Source organism: Sarcophilus harrisii, chromosome 3, assembly GCF_902635505.1.
Source record: "Sarcophilus harrisii chromosome 3, mSarHar1.11, whole genome shotgun sequence".
Taxonomy (NCBI): Eukaryota; Metazoa; Chordata; class Mammalia; order Dasyuromorphia; family Dasyuridae; genus Sarcophilus; species Sarcophilus harrisii.
In genome coordinates this window covers 9673911-9692225 of record NC_045428.1, presented here as the reverse complement: position 1 = coordinate 9692225, position 18315 = coordinate 9673911, and the positions used below count along the sequence as shown (strand labels likewise).

At 47.2% G+C, this 18315-nt stretch overlaps 1 protein-coding gene across 4 annotated transcripts in view; it reads right to left on the bottom strand.

Annotated features, from left to right (window-relative positions):
• Nucleotides 1-18315, bottom strand: part of HDLBP (high density lipoprotein binding protein) — a 78366-nt gene that overhangs the window by 37062 nt on the left and 22989 nt on the right. For 3 of the 4 annotated variants that reach the window (XM_031957473.1, XM_031957472.1, XM_031957471.1), the window contains one exon: nucleotides 1642-1702. The gene's annotated coding sequence lies outside the window, so the exon portion shown is untranslated. Of the gene's footprint in view, nucleotides 1-1641; nucleotides 1703-5772; nucleotides 5942-18315 lie in introns of those variants that run through there. The other variant, XM_031957470.1, reaches the window with a different exon arrangement.

Sequence of the window (18315 nt, the reverse complement as noted above, 5' to 3'; positions counted from 1 at the left end):
AAGTCCTTCACGGACAACTTGGATTGCATGACCAATGAGGTCCCCCTGGAAGATTCCAAGCAGAAACTGACTTGGGGGGGAGGGGACAGGCACATCAGCTAGCCACTAAACCCCACTTCCCAAACCCTTCCCTTGCAAGGCCCATGAATCCCCTGGCTCCATCTTGTCCTTAGAGCTACCCCCTTGGGGTCTTTCCCTCAAGTTCGTACAGCAATGGTCTCAAGCTGCCTGGGCAAGAAGACAAAGGCAGAAATAGCTCACTATTCCTCCAGATGCCCCTCAAGATAAGTGCCCTGCAAGGATCCAGGGGATGCCAGCGGCATAGGCCAGTCAACCAGTGAAGGAAACCAATCCCCAGACCCCAGCTAGCCAAAGGGACAAATACAAGGAAAAAGCAGAGTTGCAGCATACCGAGGCAGACACCTAGCCTCTCTTCCAAAGGCCAAAGATGAAACTGAGTGTAGCCATATTCTTGTGTCCCTCAACATATCTAGAAAGTTGGACTCCACCCCCCCAAATCCCAAGTTCAATTCTCTCATTCTTAAAGATTTTCTAAGTTACAACAACAAAATATACACTCCCTCCCAAGATGGCTATATCCCAAATTCAGAATGAACCTAATGGGGAAAATAAAAAGTGATTCAAAAGTCAGATGACTGTCCCCTCCCACCCAAGCAGGACATACTTGAGAATTAACACCAATTTTGATGGCAAATGATGTGAATGAGGTTTCCAAAAACGTTCTCAATTAGCATCACAAACTTTTCAGGGTGAACAACAGTGTTGTAAAGGAAAGAGAGGAATGAGAGAGTAAAGGATCTTTCAAAAAGACATGTCTAACTAAAACACTGCTGGTGGAGTTGTGACCTGATCCAATCATTGTGGAGAGCAATTTGGAACTATACCCAAAGGGCTATCAAACTGCATACCCTTTGATCCAGCAGTGTCTCTACTAGGTCTGTATTTCAAAGAGATCACAAAAAAGGGAAAAGACCCTATGCGTGCAAAAATGTTTGTAGCAGCTCTTTTTGTAATGGCAAGAAACTGGAAACTGAGTGGATGCCCATCAGTTGGAGAATGGCTGAATAAATTGTCGTATTGGAATATTACTGTTCTCTAAGAAATGATGAGCAGAACGATTTCAGGAAAGCCTGGCAAGTGTTACATGAACTGATGCTAAGGAAAATGAATAGAATCAGGAACACACTGTATACAGCAACAATAAGATTATGTGATGATCAACTGTGATGGACTTAGCTTTTCTCTTTAGGAACTGACAATTCCTAATGACTCATGATGGAAAATGCTATCTACATCCAGACAAAGAACTATGGTGATTGAATGAGGATCAAAGCATACCATTTTCATTTTTTTCTTTTTTGTGGTTTTCCCATTTATTCTGATTTTTCTTTCAAAATATGATCGATAATGGAGATGTTTAAAATGACTGGACATGTATAACCTCTATTAGGATGCTTATTGTCTTAGGGAGAGGGGAGGGAAGGGAGGAGAAAAAAATTTGAAAACTACCTTTACGTGCAATTGGAAAAAATAAAACACTTAAGTTTTTTTTTAAACTATTTTTTAAAGTATTTTTAGTATTTTTACTATTAAGTAAAAAAACAAAAAAAATCCACTCACCAGCAAAATGGTCAGTAGCCAGAAAGTCCGTCCTGTTGCTGCCTATCCGTCAGCCTGCCAGCTTTGGGGAAGGAGAAAAAAAGGAAAAGTTACCAATAACCCTAAACCCCACAAGGCCCACACCATCCCAGGCGGCATCAAGAGAGTACAGGGGTAAGGGGGAATTAGTTCAACTTTAGACACCTGGCTCCCTGACCAAGCCCAAACCAAGGTACAAAGGAGAGCTAAACTCGGTTACACTAAGGGTCCCTGCAGCCAGTGAACCCCAAGCCCCCTGTGGAAGAGGGAAATCTCAAGTGAAAGGCCCAAAATGTGGTCCAAGGCAGTAGTGAAGACCACCCTCCCCCCCCCACCCCAAGGCATGGCAGGCATTGCACACTCAACATTGAGCAAGCACAAAAGTAGCTATGGCGGCTAAGAAACATCACCCAGGGAAGATCAAAAGGGATGCCCAGGCCCAAGGCAGGCTACTGATTCCTGGGCACACCAGGGACCACCACAGAAGCTACAACCATCCCAATCCCGAATGGACCATATTATTTCAGAAACTGCTGTCACCCAAATTGAGCCCTGCCAACCAGCTGCTTCTCTGACCTCCAACAGGCTAGGCCTCAGGAGTGACACGAGACCTCAAACTCTTTCCCAACAGGCCTGGGGTTGGCTGGGCTGGTCAGCCTCAGAGAACCCAGGAAGCACCTGTGCTCAGATCTCACGATTGCAATGCCGACTGGAAGCTCTACGAGCACTGTCCTTCTGGGGTTGCCCCAGCACTAAATGATCCCAATTCCCCAGCTTTGGGCAGTCACAGTGCTCTGTTAATAGCACAAAAAGGGCCTGTAGCAGCCCAGCTCTGCTCCTTCCACGTGGCCTCTTGGGAACCACCAAGTTTAAGGAGAATGCTGACAGGGTTAATACCTCACAAGGACATGGCACTCCGTGGTTCACAAGGTGTCATCCCCACAATAACTGTCAGAGTAAAAGCATCTTCTGTGATTTTCTCAGGGCTCCCTATCCCACCAACGGAGAGTGCCAGCTGTACACAGTTGGAACAATTTCCTCTCCCCAAGCTCACTGCAGCTGAGGGCACTGCCTGGCCCTCTAATGCCACCCATGCCCGCAACGTCAGCGTCCTCCTCCTCCACACGTCACCTCTCACCTTGACTTTGGCAAGAGCCTCTTAAATAGTCCCTTCTGCACACAAGGCTCTCCCTTCCAAGTTATTCGTCTAAAGCACAGGGCTGACATTGTCACTGCCCTGCTCAATAAATTCCAGTGGGTTCCTCCTGATCCTAGAATAAAAGTGTCCCCAAAGTCTTAGTGCAGCTTAAATAGCTATAATGTATTAAAACTGCAGCAAGACTTTGGAACACCCTATATAAATAAACTCTTCTGTTTAGCTTTTAAAGCCCTACACAATCTACCTATTGATCACTGCTCTCCTTTAAGAATTCTACATTCTATGCAACAGGCCTGCCCACTACTCCCCGTACACGATGTTCCACTTCTGTCCTCCTTACCACCCCCCCCCCACGTGTATCAGACTCATTTTTCCCCCTCACCTGCATTTCAAAAACAAATTATCTCCAAGGAAAACGTAAGCTCTCGGAGAGTAGAGACTTTGCTTTTGTCTCTGTATCCCTAGCACAGAGCCTGGAATTAATTGTTGGCTGAACTAAGTTTCAGAACTTAATTTGGATTGGAAGTCCTAGACTATCACCTGCACCACATACTTTGCTTGTAATAAAATAACCAATACCAGGACATTTAAAGGCCCGCAAAGCCTTTTACAAACTTAAAATCATATTTTACAGCAATACAAAGTTACATATTAAATAATGTAAACATCTCAATGTTTTAATAAATCAAGTAGAGGGGGGCAATTTAGCTTTGTGACCATGGCCATGTCACAACCTCTTAGACTTAGTTTCCCCCTGTAAAAGGAGATGACACCCAAGTGAAAATACAAGTGAGCAAAATCCGTAAAACCACCCAATTCTTGATTTGCCTATTAGTTGCTACAAATGAGGTGACTAAGGCTTGGTGAGGTATTACATAGTTAAGATCTCAGAGATGACATTGGAACCCAAGCCTCTTGACTCAAGACCAGAATTCTTTCCATTACACCCTGTCACATATTCAAACTGTCTGCAAAGAGGAAAGAGGCCCTGAATTAGGGTACAAGGAAATTTCTGATCACAAAAATAGAAGAGCGAGTACTTTAGAGGGCTTTTATTCCCTGGTTCTAGTCAACTGGCTAAGACTGCCATTTGGTAAGTAGTAGAGAAGACTACAGCTATGACTTAAGTTGATTTATTGCAGGACCAAGTCAAGAGATTAGAATGTGGCTCAGGGCATCCCTCTCTACAGCTCAAGGCCAGTGGAGAAAGGAGGTAGCTGGGTTTCCCTGTCCTAGGCACATTTGAAGTCTATTTTTAAAAGGGAGGTGGGCCTAAAGAAGTAAACTGGGATCCCAAGCCTTGAACTGACTCCATTTTTAAGATCCCTGCAGTCCCAAATGCTACAATCTCGGTTAACATTCAAAAAGTACTCGAGTGGCCATTTTTGTGCCTGCCCCAAAGGTATATGCAGCAGGCCTATCAAGGTGATCGCCCCCAAGGTCAGACAGAAATTAGCTCTGGATTGGGGGTAGGAAGCACACAAAATGACAAAATACAGGTCACCTAACTCTGGAACACCACGCACACTGCACAAACCTCACCCCATGGTTCTAATGTGAGAGGGCAGAAGGGAAGGATAGTAAAAGCACCAAGCTACATCGCAAGACCCCATGATGCGAACACATTCCAGGCCCCCGGCAGTCCTTAACATTCAGTAAATGCCCAGGAGGTGCCAAGCAGTGTGCAGAGGCCAGAAGAAGCTTGGAGGGGGGGAGGAGTATGTGTGTGTGCAGGATTTTCTTGCCCAATGGTTTCCAGCTTTACCATTCGAGTTTATTTTGGCAAATTGCAGCAAAACTGCAGGGCCTCCCGCCCTCTCTATGCCTGCTTTGCCCCCTCCCCACTGCGGGGGTCGAAGGCCCCAATCTCAGCTGAGAATTCAGGCCCGGGCCCCCACCCCAGCCCTCATGGCTTCTGCCCCTGGACCTCCTCGGTGCCCCAAGGCCAGGCATGGGCCTGGGGAGGAAGAGGACCCTGGGCTGGGCTCTTTTACCACTCCGGGGGCTGCTCTTGCTATCAGTGTCAACCCAGAAGGGCCCTGGCCGGGAGGCCGGACACAGAGCAATGGGAAAGAGGGGCCCTGCAGGCGGGCCGTGCAAAGGACCTCGGGGCGGCTTGGGCAATCGTGGGCCCAAGGTGGCCCACGCCGAAGGGGGCTCGCGACCAGCTCCTGGAGTTGCCCCCCCCCATGGCCGGGGATTTTGACCGGGAGGCCTTTCCTCGCACGCCTCCCCCCACCCCACCGTAGGGACAAGCAGGGCCTGGGGGGGGCGGGGCGGGGAGCAACCCTTCGGGAGCAGCAGCAGCCCCGCGGCCAGGCAGGTGGCCACCAGGCACTGGGGGCACGGGCCCTGCCAGCCCCAGGGGCGCCCTCCCCCCCCCCCCACCCCCGCTCGCTCCCACGCGTGCCCGCGGGGCCTCTCGGAGGTGCCACCTCAGCACTGGCTCCACCAGCGGCCGGCCCCGCGCCGGGGGCGGGGAGAACCCTTAAAGGGCCAGAGCCTGTGCCGCCCGCGGGCCTGGGGGGCCTGGCCCGCCGACCCTGAGGGTCCGCTCCCCCACCACCCCGGGCCCTCGCTCCCGGACAATCCGAAGGGGCGGCCCCGGTAGGAACTTTTCCGCGGGCGCCTCCGCCCCCTCCCCACGATCGCTGCTGTCACGACCTAAGGACCCCCTGCCCTCCTCCCCTCCAAGCTGGGTAAGTCCCGTGGAGGGGGGGGGGGCGATGACGCGGCAGCAATGCTACCCCCAGCCAGGCCAGCCCCCGGCCCCAGCCCTGCTCATGCGCACTGGTGACACGTAGCGCGGGGGCTGGGGGTGCCCCCGCTCCACGTCGGCGCGCAGCGCGGCCGGGAAACGAGCAAACTTTGTGCAGGCGCCCGAGGCTCCAGGCCCGGGGGCAACCGCGGGCCCCGCCGCCCTCCCCACCGCCGCGGCGGAGGCCCGCACTTACTTTGGCCGCAGCTCCGCGCGCTCTGCCGCCGCTGCCTCCGGGGAAGAGCCTGGACGCGTTCGGGAAAGCGGCGGCTCCGCTTCCTCATCGGTATATACGGGCGGCGGCGCCAATGGCGGGCGGACACGTCAGAGGCCCGGCCTCCCGGCCCCGGCCCCGGCCTCCCGCGGCCTCCGCGGCCCAGCCCAGCCCAGCCCGGCCCGGCCCGGCCTCCCGCGGCCGCGCGCGCGCCGGCCCACAGCGCCCCCCGCAGGCGCGCCCCCGCACTGCGCGCGCCCCCCGACCAATCACAGGCCGCCCCGAGCCTCGTTCCGGCCGTCTACGTCGGCCGGGAACTTCGCCCAAGTAGGCGGCCGGGTAGCCGGCCACGTGGCGGCGCCCTCTGGAGCTCTGCACGCCCCCTGGCGGCCGGGCGGCCAGATGGAAGCCCTGCCCAGTCCCAGGCTGCTCACCACAAACCCGAAACGAAGTCCAGCCCAAGCTGCAGGCGCAGGAACAAGCGCAGGCGCGCTGTGAGCACAACCCGACGGAACCCCCCGGGGCGCCTTCTGAATATGCCTCGGTTTCCTTAACTGTAAAACGGAGCTAATCGTCCTCGCCGACGGGCGAAAGGCCCAGCGCAGCAAACATCGCAGGTGCTTAATAAATGCTGCTCTTTCCCTCCCCCCTTTAGCCCTCAAGCCCCGTCCCACTTGCTTCTTAGTAAGACATAAATTCAGACAGTGCTTCACAATACACTCCATTCTAATTAAGAGCCCCCTGACTCATATCATTCAAGCCTAGTTACCCCGCCCCCCGCAGGGTCGCAGGGGATGGAGGGCTTCAGACACCGAAACCTGGGCGGCCAGAGGGTGGCCAGGGGGAAGGGGGCGGGGCAGCCCAAGGGGCTTTAGGGACTCCGTCCCCCCCACCCCCACCCCCGCTTTGCAGATGTAGAGGGGAATGACCTTGGTCGAGTCAGTTAGCGAGGCCGCGGTGCTTCTGCCCACCCAAGCAAGGAGAGGCTCCTCCCACGGTCAATGCGAGATGCCGAACACCTGAGCAACCCCGAGCTCTACCCGGCCCACAAAAGAGGGGGAGGGGAAACCCTCACACTCAAAATGGGGAATGGGGGGCCTAGGGGACACCCCTTCTTTAAGGGAGCTCACGGAGCCAGGCACAGCTCCTCACCCAATTCGGAGGAGCCCGGGGCACAGATTCCCCCCACACACACACACACACACACAAGGGGCCAGCACGCCTGGGAACGGGCCTCAAAGGGTGCCCCTGGAAGCTCTCGGCGGAGGGGCCGGGCTGCGTCCCCGGGGGCCAGTGCGGCCCGGAGGATTCAGGAAGGCTCGGGATGGGGCTGCAGCCCGCCTCCGGGGGGAGGCCGTGCAAACGGGGGGCCTTCCATCAATTAATGCCCGGCCAATCGAAACACAGCCGCAGCAGCAAAGCCCCGCCCTTCCCGGGTCCCTGGGGGAGACGGCGTTTTTAACAAGTGACAGACAAATCTGCCAGCAGGGAAGGAAGGACGCAGCAGGTGGAGAGGTACAAAATCAAGGGAGGTTTTCTCCTCCTGCTCCCCCAGCACCAGCTGCCTCCCCGCCTCCCCCCTCTCCCCCCCAGCTGACAGCTCTCCTCTGCCCTTCACACCTTTCATCACCTGGACTAGCGCCACTGGCGCCCCCTTCTCCCCTGCTACCTTTAAAACACACACACACACACACACACACACACACACACACACACACACACACACACACACACACACACACACACACACACACACACACACACACACACACACTTTAAAGCCCTTTTCAATAAAAGCACGGGGTAGGCAAGAACATCCAGCCTCATCACCACTACTAGCTGATACACTATTGTTCCAGAAATATTAGGTAGAGTAATAAGATAAGCAAAAACATTGAGGGAATAAACATTAGCAAAGAAATAACAATTATTCCTTCTTGCAAATGATACAATGTTTTACTTAAGAAATAAAAGCTACACAACTAAAATTAACTGAAATACTTAATAACCTTAATAAAAGAACATAATATACAATGAAATACTTAATAACCTCAATAAAATAACACAACATAAAATAACACCATAGAAATCGTGTGAGCAGATTCCCAACAAAATCCAAAGGCAAAAGATAGGAAAAAATTCAACTCCAAATAACTCCAGAATGTATGAAATATTTGAGAGTCCCCTTGCCAAGACAAACACAAAAATGATATGACAACGACAAGACATTCTTTATAAAAATAAAAAACGCTCAAATAATTGGAGAGGATTTTTCCTGGCTGAGGCATACCCAAAGAATAACAATATGCTTAATTTAGAGATTCAATGTCATACCAAACTATGCAAGGATTAATTTATAGACCTAAATAAAATAATAATATAAACGAACAAAATCTGGGGAAATAATGTAGGGAGAGGGTGAAAGTGGGCCCTCATGGCAAAGTGCCAGATTTCAAACTACACAGGGTATCCCCAGAGTCTTAGCTCAGTGCCCAAAATTGGTAGAAGGCTCTGGAGACCCAAAACAGAAATAATCAGAACTAGACAATGCTGTCAATAGCTAATATTCGATGCAGAAGACATGGGAATGCTGCTGTGCTCCAAACGGGTCTCCACTTATCGGATAAAAATTGCTGGGAAAACTGGAAAGCAGCTGGACGAAATCAGGTTTAAATTTCCTCCTCACACTAGATACCACAAGAAATGCAAATAGATTTGGGCAGATATAAAATGTCAGATCAAAAGTTAAGAAGGGAAGGAGATAAGTTTTCATGACTATGGATGAGGGGAAGCGTTATTAATAAAATAAGAGAGGCAAGCACTTGGGATAAAAGGGAGATTCGGGTTGTAGAAAATTGAAGTTTTTTCACATAAACTAAAGCAATGAAGTTAGAAGGAAAATAACTCTGGAAAAAGGCAAGGCAGCAAATTTCTGATAAAAGCCCAGTAATAATGAACTAAAGCCATTCCCCAACAGGTAAATGGTTAAAGGAAGGGGTGGTTTTGAAGAAATTCAAGCTTTAAACACTCATATAAAGATAATATTCCCAATACTGAAACTGAAATGCAAATTTAATAAAGCACCTCCCACTCAGAGTGCCAAAGATGACCAAAAGGACAATTCAGAATGGTCAGCAAGTCTGTGGGAAGAGAACAACCCTGATGACTTGTTAAAGGAACCGTGAATTAATAATAACTTGCACTTAATGGAGCACTTTATGCTTTTCAAAATGCTTTACAAACGGCAACAACCTTGGGAAGGAGGTGCTAATCATCCCCAGGCAGCTTTTATTCTTGAGTCTTTGCTTCCTATTCTAGCTCCAGTACTCTATCCATCAGCTGCATCCTATTAATTAGTCCAACCATTCTTGAAAGGAAAATGAAAGCTTACCCATTCTTCAAAACTCATGAGAATCTTGATCCCTACCCTTTGGCCCAGCAATAGTACCACTAGGTCTATATTCTAGCAAGGTCAAAGACGGAAGTGAAGGCCTCAAGTGTAAAAATACTTATAGCACCCCCTTTAGTGGTAGCAAAGAAAAGGAAACAAGGCAGGCTTCCCATCAACTGGGGAATGGCCACAATTAATGTTCCCCCAAACCACTCTTCAAAAAGATGTCAAAGTGATTTTCCTTAAGGACAGATCTAGTGTCTCCCTCCACTTCATAAACTTCCATACAATCTGTCTCACTGTTCCTTCTGACACATGACTATCTGCCTCTCCTCGCTGTGTTTGGTTGAAGGTTCCATCTCCCCATCCCTGCGCATTCAGTGAAGCCACCATGGCCTTCCTTTAAAAGTCAGCTCAAAAAGAACTGGAAACTGAGTGGAAACCTCTCAGTTGGGGAATGGCTGAATAAGTTCTAGTATATGAATGTAGTGGAATATCATTGTTCTCTAAGAAATACTGCAGGCTGATTTCAGAGAGGTTTAGAGAGACTTGGAGAGACTGATATGAACTGATGCTGAGTGAGCAGAATCAAGACAACAATGTGTACAACATTGTACACAGCAAGAAGATTGTATGATGATCAACTCTGATGGACTTGGCTCTTCTCAACAATGAGGTGATTCAGGACAATTTGAATAGACTTGGGATGGAGAGAGCCATCTGCACTCAGTGAGAGGACTATGGGGGACTGAATATGGATCACAATATTTTCACCTTTTTGTTCTTTGCTTTCTTTTGGTTTTTTCCTCCTTTTTGCTCCCTTTTTGATCTGGTTTTTCTTGTATAGTATAATTGTGGAAATATGTATGGAAGAATTGCGCACATTTAGGGGAGAGGGTGGAGGGAAGGAAGGGAGGAAAATCTGAACACAAGGTTTTCCAAGGGTAAATGTTGAAAACTACTTTTTCATGTGTTTTGAAAATAAAAAGCTATTATTGTGGGGGGAAAAAAGTCAGTTCAAGGATCATCCCTGCAGATGGAGTAAGATAACCTTCCACTGACAAAGTGTCTTATGCCAAGTTATGGGATGTTTTCCCATCTGAAAGGCCCCAGTATTCAGCACAGTGCCTGCCACATAATAAGCATTTAATAGCTATTTGGCAATTAATGAACATAATAGAATGGGGAAAACAGGTTAAGATTGTATAATAAAACAAGAATTAAAGAAAGGGACTTGAATATCCATTGCCAGAACCACCACTCCCATATTTCTAACCCAGGGAAACCTCAGAAAAGGACAAGAATTTATAGACACCAAAATGCACTTCTGTAAAGAACGAGAAACAAAGTCAATGGATTTGGCATGACCAAACCAATGGTGGTCCATGACTAATGAAATGTGGCTATGATGGGGGAAAAAACCCAGCCATCATCCAGAATCACCCATGAACTGAGGCAGATCAAAGTCAACCAAGTCAGAACCCAATGTCCACAGCAGTCAGTAGGTGAACAAGCACAACAGCCAGCAGTGCAGAACCACAAAGAACAAGCAGAACTGGGAGAAAATAAGCCAGAAGGCCCCTGCAGGCCACCCCAGCAGAGAAGACACTGCATGGAGCTCCACGTGTACTGACTGTGCCGGCCAGTCCTGCTCCTGTCTTTTCTGTCTTTAGAAATAATCTTTGTTACATATGATGGTTCAGTGGGGGAAATACTAGTGAAAATTATGGTGATGAAATGTCAACAAAAAAGACACTAATAATTTAATTTTTAAAAAAAGCCATCCACAGAATCAAGAGAACAACTTATACAAAGACTACAACCACATAAAGGAAAATAATTTTTGAAGGGCTCCAGAACACTGATCAATATCACAACCCACAGGAAGGGAGAGGATTAGAGACATATCCTCAGACCCTGCCAATGGCTCAGTTTAGTTTGCTCAATTATATTTACTTTAAAAAAATGTTTTTTCCATATACTGAATTATTTGCCATCTAAGGAAGGGAATGGGGAGAAGGGAGGGAGAAGAAATTAGGTTTTGCAAGGGTAAATGCTGAAAACTATCTATGCATATATTTTGAAAATAAAAAGCTTTAAAAAAATTTTTTTAATTAAAAATAAAACAGTTTTTCCCCAGTGGAGAAGGGACTTGGGTAGTAATAATGAATTTTTTCCAGACAAAGAAATATCCTCAATAAACAATAAAAATTTTGTCCAAAAAATATCGATTATCTCTCCTTTTCCCCAGCTCTTCTACTTTTGCCTTCATTCTGGTCACTGTCCCCTCACATCATCCCAATCCAATCAGTCACCAGGGTTTGGGGATGGGCCTCCTCTTCTCTCCTGTCTCTGCCTCTCATTTTCCAACTGCTGCTGATTCGCTTTGACTCCACCATCAACAAAACACCTCCCAACTCCAACCCCCAAAATAAGTTCATCACTAGTAAACCCTTTGTTATGGGACGGCATAAGTGCAGGTTCTCACACGTCCTCGGTGCCCTCAGCTTGGAGGATCTGAGCAAAGGAACCAATGCCCAAATACCAGCTGCTCTGCTAGGGTTTCAGCTCCACCCATATCCCAGAGCCCCCTTTCAGCTTCCTTTACTGAACTGTAAGTTCCTGATAGTCAAAAAGCCTTTTTTTTCCTTCTTGGTATCCCATGCCTGGCATATAGTAGACATTTTAAAAAATGCTTATCATATTGCATTACTCACGCCTTCTTAAATCTTTCCTGCCCAATCACCAGCTTTTAGTCTTTAAACCATCTTCTATACTTGCCAAGGGTCTTCCTCAAACATAGATCTGACCAAAACATTCACACCTCAACCAATGAAATACAAAATCCTTGATTTTGATTCCTCATCACAATCTGCCACTAGTCAAGTCCAATCTATAAGCATTTATTTAGCACTTAGTGTTCCTGGCGGTGGGTTAGACCCTGGGCTTAACCCCACTCCCCACAAAAAAGCAAAAAACAACCAATCACCCAAAACTGTTCTCCTTCCCATGTGTGGTCTAGTCAAAATGAATGCCTTGTTACTGATATCAATTCAAGTCCTTTGCCCAGAGTTGTTAGCCCACCCCCATTCTTGCCTCTGTGAGTCTCTGGTTTCCTCAAATTTATTATCTCACCTCAAATGCCATGTCCCTCCTTCCAAGAATTGGAGCACCAAAGGAATCCTTTGTAAATACTTAGGAAAGATTGTTCACTAAGACTCAGCAGAGGCTAATGGAGGGCAGATCACACTCGATGTAAATCACTTTCCTTTTTGTTCAGAGCCACTCATTTGGTAAATTGTGAATTTACTGCAGACACTGAAAAAGCTTAAAGAAGTACAAGCACCCTATGTCAGGTTATCCACCCATACAAGAGGGCAGGAAGAACATGAAATGTCAAGTGTACGGATCCCAGGGAGAAGAATGAGCACGCTCCAAAAAAGAGAGCTCCATGAAGGGCCGTTGTCAGGGGCCCACCTTATTGATGGCTTGGGTGAAGGCAGAAGGAACATGCCAATAATACAAGGCTCATGGTATACTTTAGGGTCAATGAAACTGGCAGGCTCAAAGTAGGGGCTGAATCCTAAAAGTTGAAATCGAAGAGGAATCAATGCCAAGTCCTAGAGTTGGGTTTAAAAAGTGAACGCAAAGGTCAGGATGGGAGAAACATGCTCAGACAGCGGTTTATGTGTTTTGGGAGTTTATGGTAGAAGGCAAGCCCAAAGTCGCTATGACTCAATTGGAGGCAACAGACAAAATAACCAAGTATGGCTGTATTCAGCAGCAGCAGCATTATTAATTCACTAATTAAGTAATGATAATGATGACAGAAGCAGTGCTTAAAATGGGGACAAGAAAAAGCATCAGAGAAAAAGTCAGCAGTGTTTTCTGTCTTATTTAGAGAACATCTTGGCAGTGATCTCTCTCAACAATCTTACACACTAGCCAGTCATTCGCAGATTGTTCAGGACTGAAAGGAACCACAGGGATCTGCTCATCCAGCTATTTTACAGATGGTAACGTGACTGCCTAAACTGTCATGCTCATTGGACACAGGTGACTCATTCCCTGCTGCATGAGAAAGTAGAATGCCAGTCTAGCACATCTTCTCCCAGTCCAGAGGGACTATCCTTTCAGTGAGCAAAGAGTTCTGATTGTCTGCAATTGAGCCAGAGTATGCAGGCAGCCTCAAGCTGCAGATCCAAGATGAGATTGGCAGGACGATGAATGTGGTCAAGTGACTGATGTGGACCCTTTCATCAGAACACTCCACCCGAAGCCGAAGGGGGTGGGCTCCACTCAAGGCAGGGAGGCCTTCTGCACTACTACTGATTCCAAGGTCCCTCTGGTGATAAGCGCTACACTGGCCATCAATGACAGATTTACTGTCTTTTTTACTGTCTTACTTATTGTCCTTGGGCACCTTTTGTGCCCCTGCTGTGCTCCAGAAGCACTTCCCATTTTCTTCTTTTTCCCTGAACATCTACCTCACACCTCTCTAAGTCCCCTGCCTTTTTAGCTAGGAGCCAACTCCTGTTCTTCTACTACAGTCTGGGGAGCCTGAGGTCCCTTCTGCCACACAGACGAATAATGAGATTTGAGCCATACTCCAAGGGCGAGATGTGTTTGGCTTCTCAAAAGCAGAGGAAGATAAGAGTAAATTCATGTGGGAACAAGTAAATACAAGGTGAGGAACCTTTGAAGACCATTCCTGTTTGAAATGATGTCTGTAAAACTGGGAACTGATCAGAACAAATGCAGCAAGCCCTCAACCTCACATATGCTCCATCAACAAATAACAGCTAGCATTTAGATAGCACTTTATAGTTCTCTCATTTGGCGTTCTCAGAAACCTGGGAAGATGGGTAAAATTATACTTTTTACAGAAGGGATACTGAGGCTGAGGAAGTTCACATAACTAGCAAGTGTCCGAGGGAGAATTTAAATTCAAATCTTCATGAACCCAAGTCCAGAACTCTTACCTAGCTGCCCACCTACTTACTATGTACAAGTCGTCTGTGGCAAATTCAGTGGAAAGATTCAAGGGATAAGAGAACCATTCATCACTGGTAGGCTTGCAAACTACTGGAGAAAGAAGACAGAAAAGTGAAGATCTAAGAGTTGTTCAAGACGACAGCTTGAAGGCTATCAGAAAGCAGCCCATGGCCAAAAACAGTCCAGCTCATTTTGATCCAAGGCATAAGAGGCAAAGTCTAACCACGCCAGTGGGCTTTATGAATTCAAGGGCAGCTTTTACAGACCAGGAATCTGGGGGAAAAGAACTTCTGATCCCACTTCAGCCTCAGCCATACTTAAAAGGCTAAGGAGAGGAGGAAGGGGGGAAAAGGGTAGAAGTAGAGGATTTGGGGAAGCTGATATTGCAGCAAAACCCAGATAGAACATACCCTCCTGTCCTTGCTTATACATTTCACTCTCCATCATCATCCATTCAATTTCTTCTTTTTTTTTTCAGTGATTTATTATCACATTATTAAATAAGATCCTAGGCATATAAGGCATTTTGGATATACAGAGGAAGACCTCATACTTTGCTTTATTGCACTTCACAGATATAAAGGTTTTTCCAAATTAAAGGTTTGTGGCAATTTGTGAAGCAAGTCTATTGGCGTCATTTCCCCCAGTGTGTGCTCACCTCGTGTCTTCTTGTCACATTTTGGTAATTCTCACCATATTTTAAATTGTTTCATTATTACTGCATCTGATCTGCTGATCCTATTCCTATCGTAACTGTTTTGGGATGCCACAAATGCAGTCCATATAGGACAGTGAGCTTAACTGATAAATGTTGGATGGTTTTAAGCAGTCCCTCTTTCTCCCTTCTCCTCAGGCCTCCCTATTTCCTGAGACATAACAATACTGAAATTAGGCCAATTAATAACTTGACAGTGGCCTTGAAATATTCAAAGGGAAGGAAGGGCCAATCAATACAGCAAACTTCATTGTTATTTTATTTTAGTAAATTGCTCTGACCACCCTAACCTTCAGCAGCAGCCACCATCAGTCAGCAGTCACCAGTATCGACAAGACCAGCCACTACAAAAAGATGGTGGCTCATGAAGCCTCAGGTGATGAAGGTGTGTACATTGAGTTTTCTATATAATACTATTACACATTCAATAGACTCCAGTGTAGCATAAACATGACTTTTATATGCACTAGTAATCAAAAGAAATCCATGTGACTCACTTCCTCGTGGTGGTCTGAAACTAAGTGATATCTCAAGTTATATCTGTTATTGTCCTAAATTATTCTTCTCAGATCCACCATCTCTCCCAAGAAACTCTCCATGAATCCCATTATCTCCTTCTCCTCCTCTAAGTTTCCACAGAACTTTACAGAAGTTAATATAGTCTGCCAAAGTATCTGCCTTATTTCCCTAAGGCAGTGTGGTGCTTTACAAGGAGACCTGGGTTCAGAGCCCGCTGGTGACACTAGCTATGGCCGTGGACAGTCTTAGTCTCTCTGGGATCATGGATGAATGCACCTGTAATGTAAGGTGAGAACTAGAAGAAAACCTTCTGTAATCCAAAATCTTTAGAACTCTGTCTTTCGTGATAGCCAAAAAAAAAAATAATAATAATAAAATAAAATAAAATAAAATAAAATAATCAATGCCCATCATTTGGGGAAATGGCCATATAAATGAACATAATGGACTATGACTGTGATGGGAGAACTGATGAACTCAAAGAAGTTTGGAAAAATCTCCATGAACTGAGGCAAAACAAAGCCAGCAGAGCCAAGGAAACCACAGACACAGTGGCTACCCTAATGGAAATGGACACAAAGAAGCAAGATGGCATATAACTGGATCACAAAGACCAAGTAGGACCCAAAGAGAGAGAGAGAGAGAAGCCATCCCAACTGACCCCTGTATGGAATTTACTCAGGGCCGATTTTCTGGACATTTTCCCACTGTATCCATGAGCTGTGCTGATTGTTTTTTCCTCTAAAAATATTCTTTTGTTATCGAAGATGGCTCTCTGAGAAGGGGAGGAGGAAGAAAACCAGGGATAAAGATGATGATGTAGAAAATAGAAAGTATCGATAAAAATGTATTAAAAAAACAAAAAAAACAAACTAGGGACAGCTCAATGGTGCAGGGAATAGAGCACCAGACCTGACGTCAGAACGACCTGAGTTCAAATCTGGTCTCAGACACTTTACACTTCCTAGCTGTGTGCCTGAGCAAGTCATTTAAACCCCAACTGCCTTGCAAAAAAAAAACAAAAAACAAAAAACAGTCAACACAGAATCAGAAGAAGCTTTCTTACAGCAGTGTTAGAAGGCATTCCTACTATTTCTAAGTTGTCGGCTCTCTGAAGGTCCACCAGGTCTTGGCTGTCCTTTATCTCTCACATGCAGACCTTTGGTGACTGTTTACCGTGCTGCCTTATACTCTGCTTTGGACTCACCAGGAGGGAAGGGGCATCCCTCCACTTCACAAGTCCTGCCATCTTTCTTCATAGGCCAGGTTTTGGGTAAATCCTGGCACTCTTTTGTCTTCTAACCACTTAAGCTCTATGATTCAATTTGAGGGTTAACAGACTTAGCACAATGGATTTCTTCTCGAGCTAAAAACCTGCAATAAAAATCTATACACTTTCCCAGCTAACAAGAAAACCAAGAGATCCCTCCCTCCTCCAAGGCTGAGGCCCCATTGTGTTCTGTGCCCCCCCCCCCCCAACTCAGTCCCTAGTTGTCTGATAGCACAAGATCTGATGTGTGGCAGTACCATCTGGGAGGTCAAGGTCAAGCTGGTAATCTAGCTAAGCAGTACTGGGGGCAAACAGGATGAAGATACTGGAGCATCCTTTCAGGGGTGGGGATCAATGGGTGTAGAACAACAAATATGCCTTCTAAGGCAATGAGCTACTGATTGGTTTTACTCAGCTGTTGCTTTTAAAAAAATCTCTCATAAGGGAAGGCTTGCTGGTTGAGAAGAAAGGGGGGAATATTAAGAAACGCAAGTAGCACAAAAGCAAAAGGCCACCAATGTGTTTTTTTAAAAATCAAGGACAACATCCAGGTTGACGGTGCTAAGCCTGGCATCTGTCTGGCACAGGAGATGGCCCAATAACCTAAGGGTATAAGAACCCCCAAACCTGGCACCCATGTGTACCCACCACTGCTCCAGCATTCTATGACACAAAAACATGCAGAAAACACAAGGTACAACCAAGGGAGCCAAAGAGGACAGCATCACTGTTACTCCAAACCTCTTCTTCCTTCTCCTGGATGGAAGGACGGCCCCATTATCTCCTCTTTCCCTGGCTGCCCTTGCCATCCGACATCAGTTGGGAGCCGGGAGGAGCCATTCCACAAGAAGGAATGCCAGGCACCGTGCCAACCTTCCAGCACGACACATGGAGCCCTTCTCCTGGAATGCTCCCAGGACAGCTGTCACTCTCGAGTCCCCCTGGCAAACAGGGCCCGGCGCTAGCGTCACTTTCCAGTTCTGACGGGAAATGAGCTGGCCAAGCTTCTTTAGCTGGGACTTTCCCGCTGCCATCAATGCGGCTCAGATCCAGCAGGAGACAACTTACCCCACACAGACCACAGACCACCTCTGGTCAACACAACGATGCCAGGCCCAAGTCTCGGTTAGCCACCAGCAATGTTTGCTGGGACACTTTGATCATAAACAAAATAAAAAGCTAATACAAGATGATTAATGAAGCGACGTTTCAAGAGGCTCCCAGGATGTATCGTGTTAGGATGGGACTCCCTTTGCCCAGGTGGACTGAACCCCTGCTAGGCCTTAAGAGACCATTTCATGAATTGTTTGCTTCAGTTCACGACTGTATATGCCAGGCATCAGGGACAGAAAGCAGGAAGCAAGCACTTATTAAGCACTGACTCTGTCAAACAACGCGCTGAGACTTCATAAATATCTCCCTGTATCCTCCCAACAATCCCGGGAGGGAGGTGCTATGATGAATACCTTTTTGCAGTTTAGGAAACTGAGGCAGGTAGAGAGCCTGCTGAGGGCCACACAGCTGGAAGTCTCTGAGGCCTCCCGGAGCTAGCACTCCCCAGGGGGAAGAGAAGAAAGAACGGAGCCCCCACACCAACATGAGCAGCAGTGCTCCCTGCCGCAAGCACCCACCCGA